The following is a 10,998-nucleotide window of genomic DNA, read 5'->3' on the forward strand; positions in this document are numbered from 1 at the left end:
GAAGAAAGAGTAGCACTGTGCAATTAATCTTTCCTGCAGAGTAACTGGGGCAGAGGGATGCTCTGTGGCACGACAATACCCATCAGCTTACATGCAAGCATCAGCAGCATCTTCAGAGAAGCAAGGAGCGATCCATGAGGCATTTATCTTCCCACTCCCTCTGTTACAAGACCAAGCAGCTCAATCCATTACACATTTTTCCTTGCAACCTCTTGAAGGTACAGAAGCAACCTGCTTATTTTAGACAGGGAAGCAAAGCGCCCATGATCTCAGAAAAGAAGAGGGCGGGTAGAGAAGGGCAATTCCCAACTAACTGGAGACTAACTGGGACAAATTCCTAAGATGTAGACAAATACCCAGGTCTGCTGGCTTGCAGGGAGGGATAAGCTTCAGAACAGAGGGGCCGGAGACCCGCATGCCATTCCTGGTCACGCCACAAACTGTTCAGGATCTTTTCACTCCTCCACCTCTCACGTTGAGGATCAGACTCATAACCCTTTATTAAGCTGTCAGCTTTGTGGCTTAAGGACTCAGTCTGGTTTGCCACCAACCTCCACATCAGAAAGGTGTGTTCCAAAGGTTGTTTCTCATCTTCCCTTATTCCCCACCTGTGTGTATTTTGCATGGGATCAGAAGGCCAGGACCAACAGGAACACCACAGGAGTGGCTACAGCTGAAAAGGTGGCTACAGAGTTGCTGTGGCCTGAGAAAGGAAACTTTTCCAGGGGTTCATCCAAAAGACTACTCTCTCTCAAACAGGCAGATCTACTGTGACCTCACTGGTTCCTCCCTTTACCTTACCTGCTCAAGACCTGCTTCTCTGGGCCCTACCTAAAGTGCTTAGCTTATAAAGTCAGAGGGATCATGCACATGAAGGAACACGCAGGATACACCCCCCAGAAGGACCCATTTCATCTTGCTGCTATTAATACCTGGAACATTATATGCACGAACCAACTGTCCCTTCTCTCTCATTTCTGGGCTCTGACTTCTCCAATTTGTCCCAGAAACCCCAGCCAACACACGTTCACCCCTTCTCTAGTACACATTTCCATCCAAAACACAAACCTTTTCTTTTTTTTGAGTTAATTACTCATGTTTCTAGTTCCCATCACCTCTTCCAGTCCCTGCAGACAGGGCACAGCTCCCCTGGCTCCCTCATTCATTATGCAGCCAATATGTGGGCCTAAACCCATCAACACTCATTATGGAAACAGGCCAAGACTTCTCACAGCTTCACAGTGCTATTGGGTGCCCACCCACAGCCAGCCCCATGGGTGTATGCTCAGAGGGGCTGCCAGCCACAGTCTGGAACATGAGCCCCTCTACAGCCTTCAAACTGGGAATACAACCACAGAGGGCCTCTGGGCTGCAGTGCAGACACTGCCAGAGCCCTTGGGTTGAACAGACACAGCTCAGTTGTCACCACTGAGTTATCACCACCATCACAGATGGTACCAGGTGCCTGCAGAATATGCAAATGGAGGGGGAAGTCAGTTTGCCATCTTCCTATACAGCCCCAAATCCCCTCCAAACTCCAGCACCACACCACCCTCTGAGCTGGATCGGGCTCCAACTCGCTCTAACAAAAGCCTTTGTTCCCCCAGCACCAAACCCATCACTAAAAGCCAGAGCCATACTCCAGCTGGACTTGGCTCTCCTTAGCATGGCTTCAGGCTGGGATTGAGGGCTGCCTGCAAGCTCTTTGCTACACTGGAAGGAAGAAGCTCTCAACCTTTCAGAGCTGGCCTGAACTCTGCACACAGGAGCCCAGGCAAAGCCTTCCCCTTGGGCTGGCTTGCAAACAGCTGTGTGCCTTTGATTTTGCTTCAAGAGAAAGCATGTTTTTTCTGTATCTAAGCATAAAATAGTCAAGCATGGCCAAAAGCATCCAATCAAGAGCACAGAGCATGAGAAGTTGGGGCCGAGGGTTACCATGTAGCTAAGGAAGCCTAGACTTCACATCCAGACCCAAAATTACTAACCTGCCCTGCCTAAGGCTGCCAAAGGTGCTGGGAACAGAGGACCAGGCTCCCCTCCACTGCCGTGTCTTCACGTGCAACCAGCCCATACAGCCTGCAGAGATGCCAGCATAACCTGACCTGAATTTTGACGTACACCACCGGCATCCCAGCACCAGGCTCCACACAGCCGCTCTCTGCCCAGAAACGTGGGACAAGCTCAACGCTGACCAGCAGCAGCAGCCACCCTTAAAGGCTTACCGGAGGCTGTGTGATGGTGTTTGTGGCACACTGTGAGAAGGCTCACACGGAATGGTGAGAGAGGACAGGAGAAGCCACAAGCAGCTCATCAAGCAGGTCCAGGGCATGGGAAATCCTGCCATTAGCAGGATCCACTGCAGAGGATTTCACAGCTAATGCACTCTTGCCACCAAAGACCACAGAGAAAGCAAAAGCAGCAGAGCATTTCTTTTCCGATAAGCTGCTTTTATCGAGAAGTTTACACAGGCTTCAGCCTGCCTGCCCACACCAGCCCCAGCTGGAAAGCAGCTCCAAACCTGTGCCTTTAAATCCCCCTTGGCAGCAAGAGCACAGGACTGGGGCTGTGCGAGCAGACACACCCTGCGCTGCCGCCTGCTCCAGCCGCCGGAGCACACAAACATTTCCTCCCAGCCGCTCCTGCGCTGCGGCTCAGCCAGAGCAGCCTCAGTACCTGCCAGAGCTGTGCCAGAAGGGGAACACAGGCTGTTTTACACAGACCTGTAAATTCAGAGACTTAAACTCGCTTCCTGAAATCCCCCCTGCTTCCCCCCCACAGCAGCGGACATTCTTCCTTCAAACTTCTTCCTTAAGGCAAATATTTAGAGTCTAACAGGCATTCCTCATCACAGGCACAAGTTAAATATTGGCCCTGAAACAACAGCAAGTGCCTTTAAATGATTCTGGCTGGAGAAGAACCGCTCTGGACTTTGATTTCTGGCTCTGAACAAAAATAGGAGCAAAGCACTGAGTGTTACACTCTTCTCCCAGGAGAAGTCAGCTTTCAGGCTCTACAAGTCCCCCGCCAGGACCACAACCAGCAGCAGGAACCGTCCCCTGCTCGTGCATTATCACACCTTGGGTGTCTGCTGTCACTGAGCCAAGCCCGCTGCAGTGCATCCTCTGTGCTGTGCACAGGATTATTTTGAGTCTCATTTCCAGGTCTGTGCTAATATACCCAGAGAGACATTAGAGAAGACCTGCTGGGAACCACGGATGCCATCCAGACTGCAGTGAGGGCATTTGCACGTGTTGTCCTTTGCCCTCTGGCTGCACCACCTCCATTCTCAAAGGCGCCCACCTTTCCATCCAGCTGTGCCTGGCAAACTGATCTCTCTGGTGCAGAAGATGCTCTAGGCTGTTCCTGCTATGCAGACAGCCCAGCTCCCTGACGGACATGCTAGCTCTTGCAAGAAAATATCTCAGCAAGGTAGGAGCCCAAGAAGTCAAGAGAGAGTCAGTACAATAAATGGGAGAAGGAAGAGCAAGGAGAAAAAAAAAAAATATGCAGTGAGGTCAGTACACCTGAAGCATAGCTGCACCCAGGCTCTGGGACGCTGTGGGCATTTTCCACACCGAACTGGGGAGCAGAGCTCCTGTCGTGACTCTGCAGCCAGCCTCGAGCAGCTGGAGCCCCTGCAGAGCTGGCCTCGCCTCACCCCAAAGCAGCCCTGCGACACCCTGTCACTGCTGAGCCAAGCCCATCGCAGACGGGGCTGCTACATCACCATGCTGCTCACACACCTCCTGCTGAAGGCAGGCCTGCGTCTGCGCCTCACAGCTGAGGCAACGGAGTCCCTGCCAAAAACCACCTGAAACCAGCGTTTGCTCCAACACAAGGGGTCTGCCCACCATTTCTCCGTGGCAAAATGCCACAAGAGATTTACCCAGAGAGCTTTAGCTAGGGAAGGGTTACTGCAACACAGCACACGTGTGCCTGAACAGCATACTGCACAGTAACTCACATTCACAGTGTTTATTCTATATCCAGCTAAATTCAGCACGGTGTGTTAACTGAGCTTCCCTCCCACTCTCCTGAACTTGGTGCCTGGTAAGCCTGAGAAGCACCTTCCTCAGCTCCCCCTGCTCCAAGCAGCAGGCCTGAGCGGTGGAGAGCTGCTCCCTGGCAACATCCCCTGCTATCGCGCGAGATGGAGAGCCGTGACAGTCTGCTGTGCTGGAATTCCAATCTCTACTCCCTTCCCTGCACCGAAACACCTACTGCTTCAGGCTGGAGAATCTGCCGGGGACTCTGACAATCTCTTCTCGGGATCCCCTGATGGGGCAGACACCCCTACAAAAACAGCATGGGTTTAAAATCAGCTGCAAGTTACCCTGGAGGAAATGTTAAAGCTCCATCCCTCCAAGCACTTCCTCTTCCTTCCCCAACTGCCAAAGCCCACTGAGCAACGAGCTCGAGCAAGCAAGTTTATGCAGGAATTCCCAAGGCTCAAGGCACAGACTAGTCTGTACCTGTCAGCACCAACACCGGTGCCTCGTCGTCCCGTGGCACGCTGACCCCACACCCACCAGAGCCAACTGCTGCTCCTCAGCTACCAGCTGTGAGCAGTCCCTTCCAAGATACAGACCGTACCTCCACTTCAGCAGTTGTTCTAAGTTGTGTCCTTAATATTCTCTGCGCTTGGAAACACAAAAGCCAGGCTTCAACTCAAACCTGCATCGCCTTCGGGATAAGTTAGGAACCGGCAGCCAGGCTTCAACTCAAACCTGCATCGCCTTCGGGATAAGTTAGGAATCAGCATAGTTGGGGTTGGGGGATTCCAGGAGAGCCTTAGCCTGCCCCTCGCCCACACGTACAGCACAGAAGGCACGGTAAAGCACCATCCTCTCCCTACATCAAACTGGGGAAACCAGGCAGAGAGTACACACTTCATCACTGCTAACAGTCCACTCTAAAAAAAAGGAAAAGAAAAAGGGTTTCCTTGCTTTGTTGTTTATACCTCAGTGCTATCTCAAAAGCAAAAAGCAGTGAGATTTTCTACCTGAAAACATCAGGCAACAAGACTCTGTAAGACTGGAGCTTCCGAGTAGCACAAACCCATTACACCTCCATTCTGGTTTTAAATTGGATTACCACTGACCTTTCGGAGCCCATCGTTCAGCCCCCCGCACCCAGGCAATAGCTACTTTTAGCAAGACTTTCCAGCCTCCAGATTGGGAAGGGGAATGAATCCCCAGAGACACGGACGTGCTCCCAGGTTACCCACGAACCCCTCCTGGCACCTCTCTTCCTCTGCAGCTCTGCTGAGCTGCAGACCTGCGGGGCTGCAAAGCACTTCCAAAGGAAAGCTTCACAAAATCCAAGTTCAAGACCAACCTTAACCCATGTTTATTAACTTAAGAACATCCCTCTCCGGCTGACAAAGCCCATCCCTCACCTGCCAACTGTCTAATTCACCATTTGGAAAGCAAAAGCCAGGCCTCCCTCATTAAAAAACATTACATAACGTTAAATAACAAAGAGCTACGGGACATTCTTTGGTTGGTGGACATGTAAAAATGAATGATTAAAAAAAATTAACGCTTCTTTCCTCCAGAATCTCAGTGTCTCAAACACCCTGGGAGCCCAATGAGCACCTTATTTCCAAGACCTGGCTGCAACAGTGTCTTGGCTCATCCCAACTACTGGTCTTGTGTTCAACTTTCTGCCACCTCTGCCCCACAGACACTAAACTAAACGCAGCACTTCCCAGATCTTTTTCAAAGCACCGTCCCCACCAGACGGCGGTGGGGCTGTATTCTGCTGCCTAACATCTGACACTGGAGAGGAAGCCGAGATCTCAGCCTGCAGCATGGGGAACCCTTCCCAGGCCTGAGGCTCAGCTCCTCCAGACCTCGCAGGACAGGACTCCAGGCTTCCCTCACATTACCATCTTAGTGCAAGTCTTTTCAGCAGAAAAGATCATGAGAGCACTTGGTTTTACTGTCACAGGTGAACTAGACTCGAGACATCGAGACCTTCATTTCCTGCACGTGAAAACGTTTATGCTGCAACTTTCTAAGCGACACAGGTCTGACTGCAGTGGAGAAGGCAGATGTCAGCAGGGTATTTCTTGGAAAATGCAACTGTCGCTAACCTCCCAGCAGAAGAATACAGACTTCACAGGCACTGGGAAGAGTTCCTGGACACACAGTAAACTTCTGTCCATCATCTTTTTGGAAGCAAAGAAGCCAATTTAAAGTCTTCCAAGAACTAAGTGAATGCCTCTACTCCAGCAGCAAACTCTCCTTACTGTGAGCTGTGAAAGAAATCACGAACATCTTACTCCACATAGCATTTTGTAATGCCCTGCAAAGTCTTACCTACAAGTTTCAGCTTACCTGAAGAACCATTTCCTAAATCGCACAGCATGGGATCACCTCAGTGCTTATCAAGTGCGCCAATCTGCTGCAACATTACCATTGCAGCAAGCGGAAGACAGACAGACTTTTTGTGGTTTTACACACAGTGCACTTGCACCCAGCGCGTGCTGTACCACCTCTCCCTCCCTATCACAGCAGGGCTGGTGGAACCCGCGAGTGGTGGGGATCACAGCTCTGAGCACCTCGGGTCGTGACAAGCCTTGAAAGAGCAGACCCGTGTTTCACCTTGGCTGCCAGAGAGCTGCCAGCAGCTGATGGTGTAGTAAAGAGAGGGCAGGAGGTATCCTGGAATATCTCAGCTCAATGCATGCTCTGCAGTAAGCTTTTTTTTTTAAGCCAGTTATTAGGAATAATGCATGAACATAACATGCAAAGGAGGGCGGGGGGGCTGTCCAACAGGAAGGGCTGTAGCCTGTGCAGGGATTTAGGAGAATTGCCCAGGAGATGGAGGGCAGCTAGCGTGAATCTGGGAGCCAGACAGAGAGCCCGAATACTCTGCATTAAGCTGCCCCAGCAGAAAGTCACCTTTACACTTTCCTCACAACTGAGTCCTGCTTCTTCTCTACAGCGCTGGACCTACCGGAGACACGGATTGCCAGCAGGAAGTATAAACATCCATTCTAATAAAAATCCCAAACTATTTATAAGCACACAGCTTTTCTAATGGGAAGATAACTTGTTCCTCAGCAGAATCCCAGAGTTGCTGAAAGACCTGCTCCCCCTCCTTCCCTCCCAGCTCACAGGGTACAGCAGGACCGAAGCAGTCTCCAAGCTGTGCCACAGCTGGACCCGAAGAAGGAGACTCAGTTTCACAGCTTCTCACTGCACCCAGGACAAGCCAAGTCTGCCTAGTCAAAGCCCAATTACAGGGCTGTGGGCAGAGCTATGCCCACAAGCTCTGAGCAAAAAGCCGTTGTAAGCACACGAAGGAAGCTCCTGCGTTGGCACCCGAGTCTCTCCCCTCTCAGCAGAGGGAAGAGGGTTTGACTCCTGACGCAGCTGAAGTCACAGGAGTAGCGCAAGGCAAACGAGGCCACTGCACACTGGAACCAAACCTCACATTAACCAGCCCTGCTGAGCGAAAGGAAAGTGTCTCTTCCACAGCCCTGAGGTCTGTACTTCTCCTGCACAGCCCCAGGAAGGAGCCAAAGCACAGCAGGAGTTGCCACTCACCCGAAGCTTCCTCACCACCTCAGATAAGCCTTTAGTGCCTGTAGTGCTGCAGTTCCTCTATCTGAAAAGCAGAGATAAACAGCTTCCTACCCAGACTGGCTCATGCAAGGACTGGTCCTTCTAGCAGGCTGTAATGCTCCCAGACCGGAGGCTAGGCACATACCTGGATGGACCAGCCAAAGCAAAGGTTTGCTTTTCCAGCACAGCTCATCAGAGCTCCTCCTAGCTAGGAAAACCACGGGGGCGGGGGGGGGGGGGGGGGGGGGGGGGGGGGCGGCAGCAGGGGGAGGAAGCTACAGAGCACAATCAGGCCTGAGTCCAGTCAAGATGTTTATTGGCAGTCACTCTCGGACATAGTCTCTTCCAGCCCAGTGGGGCTGGAGGGGGTGGGGGGAAAAATACTGATTGTCCATGAGCACAACCCTCATGTCATTCTCATTGATCCGCTGAGTCACTCCCGTATTAACAGTTTTGACAACACTCGGGCTGCACAGGAGCTCGGAAACGGAATACAAAACAAGAGCCAATGCGAAGCCTCTCTACCTACTGACACCAGCAGAGAGAAGCACTCGCAGGGCAGAATCCAGAAACCTGCTGAACTGCAAGTGCCAACTTCCTCCTCTTCACTCGCTCTTCTGAAGAGTGCTACAACAAGAAAACCAAACACAAACCACGCTGCAAGGGCAGGAACACAGAGCTCCATTCAGTGCGCCCAGAGAAGCTGCCGGACAGAACAGTCTCCCCTGCAAACCACCACCAACTGCACCCCAGTCGTTTTGATGCAAGTGCAAACCAGAGTGGCAGCTGTTTTCGCAAAGAAAATACAGAACTGATTTATAAGGCCTTACAGATTTGTAAGCTAACAAGGAGGAGATCAAATCCAGAGGCAGACTGACACAGGAGGGCAGTCATCTTCTACAAGCAAATGACACAATCCCCCCCCGGGGCAAACTGGGGCTCCCCAAGCGTGCATACCACCACAGACCTGAGAGAAGCTGCCACCAGCCAGGCAGCAGATTGGGGTTAGACAGTCCTCATCTGCACCACAAGACTACAACCCACCCAGAGGCCCAAAAAGTGCTAAGCAGCGATAAATTCATCACCAAACAACATTCCTATCTGTAACGCACCAAATTAATACAAAACCAACAAATCTTTGGCAAGTTCCTCACAGCAGCCAAGCCTACCCCGCCACAGAGAGAGAAGGCCTCTCCACAGGATCCCCATGGAGGCCTCCTGCCCTAATTTACAGCAACTCTTTTTCAGACGCACTGGCAAACACCAAACGTTTTCTCCAATCTGTTATATAAGGCCCAATTTTTAAACCTCTGTGCTGGCAGTGGGGAGATAGGGGCACGCTGCATGTGGCAGGCTGACCGGACAGTCCAGCTGGCAGATGAACTTACACACTCCTCAGAATTCATTTCTAGATATCCAACCACTTGTTGTACAAAAGGAAAACAAATGGGTTAGTTAACGAGGCAACTTCCAAACACACTGGTGCAAACCACTCGCATGCCTGCAGTCATTCTACACGCGGTTTGACCCAGGTCCTGGTTACCTCTAGCTTGTTTAGAGCGGACTAATTTCATGGCAACTTGAAAGAGGTTTAGCAAACTTCGTTTTTTTAACTTCAAAAATACACCTATCGTGGCAGGTCCCCATGCTGCCCAGACCACAAACCATTCCTCAAAAGAAAGACACCTTCCCAAACATCCCCACAACTTCACGTTATTTGATCCAAGAGCCTCACTCAATTCCCCTCTGCCAGCCACCAAACAGGAGCCACAGGCCTCTGGTGGCACAACTCCACAGGAGAGCTGGTTCTCATCTGCAAACCTCTCTTCTTGGCTGCCTTAGGAATAGCTAAAGTCAGCTCCTGTCTGGTGGGGGCAAAAGGGGTAGGGTATTTTTCCTGTTTCTCACATTCATCCTCACCCACTTTGCTAAAGAAAAAAAAAAAAAGCTGTTTTAAAAACCAGATTCAGCACAGTCCCTTTCCCCAAATAAACACTTCCCAACCCCTCTGGAGAGAGGAAAGCTACATACAAAGGAGCCAACATCCTGCGAGGCTCCGGCTCCACCGGGCAGGCCAGGGCAGGGTGCAGGCCGAGGGACACAACCGGGGAAGGCCCGACCCCGTCCCTGCCACCGACCCGGCCTCAAAGGGGCCCCGGGAGGGGGGGTCGCGATCTCGGGTGGACCTGGGCCCCTTCCCCAGGGCCATAAAACAGGCGTCGCCGAGAGGAAACGGAGCGAGGCGGCCCGGGGCCCTCAGCCCCCGGGCCCGGCCCGAGCCCTACAGCTCCTTCAGACCCCCGGGCCCCACCTGAGCCCCCCTCGGCCAATTCCGCGCCCCCCCCCCGGCACCTACCTTGCCCCGTTGCCCCCCCCCGGCCCCCTCTGCCCTTCCGAGCCCTGCCCGGCCCCCACACCCTCCCCAGCGCCCCGGGCCCGGCCCCCACCGCCCCCGCCTGAGGCGCCGCCCGGCCCCCCCCCCCCGCCGCCGCCGCCGCCTCCCCGGCACTGCCCGGTCCCGGCCGGGGCGAACCGCAGCAACAGGGACCCCGGCTCGGCCCCGGTTACCTCCGCGAGCCCTCAGCGGCGGGCCGCGCTGCCGCTGCCCCGCGGCCGCCTCCCCATGGCGGCGCCCCCGGCCCGGCTCTCCTCACGCCGCCTCTCGCCTCCCCTCACCACTCCGCGGGCAGCGGCCAGCCAGCGACAACGCTACGCCGCCGGCGTAGGCTCCCCGCGCACCCATGCGCCCCCCGCCACGCCGCCGGCGTAAGCGCCCTTCCTGAATACCAACTCCGGAGCGGAGAGGCCCGGCGGAGCTCGGCGCAAGCGCAGCCGACGGGAGGGGTGGTGGCGCAACGGCGTTGGCGTAAAGCGCGTTCGAGAATAGGCGGCTTGAGGCGAGCGGCGGGAGGGCGGCTTTGCGGCAGACGACGGGCGCTTTACGGCAGCGCAGCGCTTGGCAGCTACCGGCGGGGCTTCCCTTTAACTCCCTGCTGCCCGGCGGGCGGCAGCGGGGCCCGGCCCGGCTCGGTGCGGCGGGCTCGGTGCGGGGCCCAGCTCCGCTGCGGGGCCAGGCCCCCACGTTGCCTGCAACCCCCTGTACGACGCAGGCGCCGGTACAGGGCACGGCTTCCGCCATAGGGGCCAGGTCCCGCTATAGGGTGCCCTGTAAGGGAACAGTCTCCTATAGGGGATGGGTCCCGCTGCAGGATGCGGCCCCCGGTATGGGTTATGGCAGCACTGTAGCGGCCGGGATCCTCTATAGGGTCACCGTCCTCAGGGTGGGGTATTGCCCCACTGCAGGGAACAGCCCCCAGTATAGGGCACGGCCCTGCTGCAGGGGACAGGCCCCGCTATGGGGGACATCGACCCAGTTATAGAGGACGGGCCCTAACTGGGGGCTGAGCCCCCCACTGGAGTACAG

At 54.2% G+C, this 10,998-nt stretch overlaps 1 protein-coding gene across 2 annotated transcripts in view; it reads right to left on the reverse strand.

Annotated features, from left to right (window-relative positions):
- The window catches only part of CSNK1G2 (casein kinase 1 gamma 2), a 46,439-nt gene extending 36,198 nt beyond the window's left edge, over nt 1-10,241 (reverse strand). For both annotated transcript variants that reach the window (XM_041127742.1, XM_030032654.2), the window contains exon 1: nt 10,143-10,241. The gene's annotated coding sequence lies outside the window, so the exon portion shown is untranslated. The remainder of the gene's footprint in view (nt 1-10,142) is intronic.
- Between the last annotated feature and the right edge of the window lie 757 nt (nt 10,242-10,998).

The sequence above is a fragment of the Aquila chrysaetos genome, chromosome 12 (assembly GCF_900496995.4).
Source record: "Aquila chrysaetos chrysaetos chromosome 12, bAquChr1.4, whole genome shotgun sequence".
Lineage (NCBI taxonomy): Eukaryota > Metazoa > Chordata > Aves > Accipitriformes > Accipitridae > Aquila > Aquila chrysaetos.